Genomic DNA, 765 nt, shown 5'->3' with positions numbered 1-765 from the left:
CGCCCACGGCCCCGACGGATGCGGAGCCGAGCACGCCAAAGTGCGACTGTCGATCACCCCGTTGTGACACGACAATCAGTCAGTGTATAAGGTACCCGGTACTACCAAAGTGTGCATCTTTACTGACCTTCGCCGAGGCAGTGGTATGTGTATCCCTTTGAAAGAGTTGCTTTCGCTCAACTCTACCAAGTGTGCTACACCATCTTGTGGTTGTAGCGTGCGCGTCAGCATATTGTGCCGACGATGCGTTTGGCAACCTCACTCCCGGACTTGTTTGATCGGTAATGATATGTCCATTATACACAAACCAACACACAACTCTGATTCCCTAGTACCACACTGCAGGCGCCCACGGCCCCGACGGATGCGGAGCCGAGCACGCCAAAGTGCGACTGTCGATCACCCCTTTGTGACACGACAATCAGTCAGTGTATAAGGTACCCGGTACTGCCAAAGTGTGCGTCTTTACTGACCTGCGCCGAGGCAGTGGTATGTGTATCCCTTTGAAAGAGTTGCTTTCGCTCAACTCTACCAAGTGTGCTACACCATCTTGTGGTTGTAGCGTGCGCGTCAGCATGTGATGCCGACGATGCGTTTGGCAACCTCACTCCCGGACTTGTTTGATCGGTAATGATCCTTCCGCAGGTTCACCTACGGAAACCTTGTTACGACTTTTACTTCCTCTAAATCATCAAGTTCGGTCAACTTCGGCCGTGCCAACTGCAGCTCACGAAGGAACCGCGGAAGGTATGCCTCCAGAGACCT

The sequence above is a fragment of the Anopheles stephensi genome, unplaced genomic scaffold (genome assembly GCF_013141755.1).
Source record: "Anopheles stephensi strain Indian unplaced genomic scaffold, UCI_ANSTEP_V1.0 ucontig415, whole genome shotgun sequence".
Classification (NCBI taxonomy): Eukaryota; Metazoa; Arthropoda; class Insecta; order Diptera; family Culicidae; genus Anopheles; species Anopheles stephensi.
Note: the sequence above shows the minus strand (reverse complement) of the source record.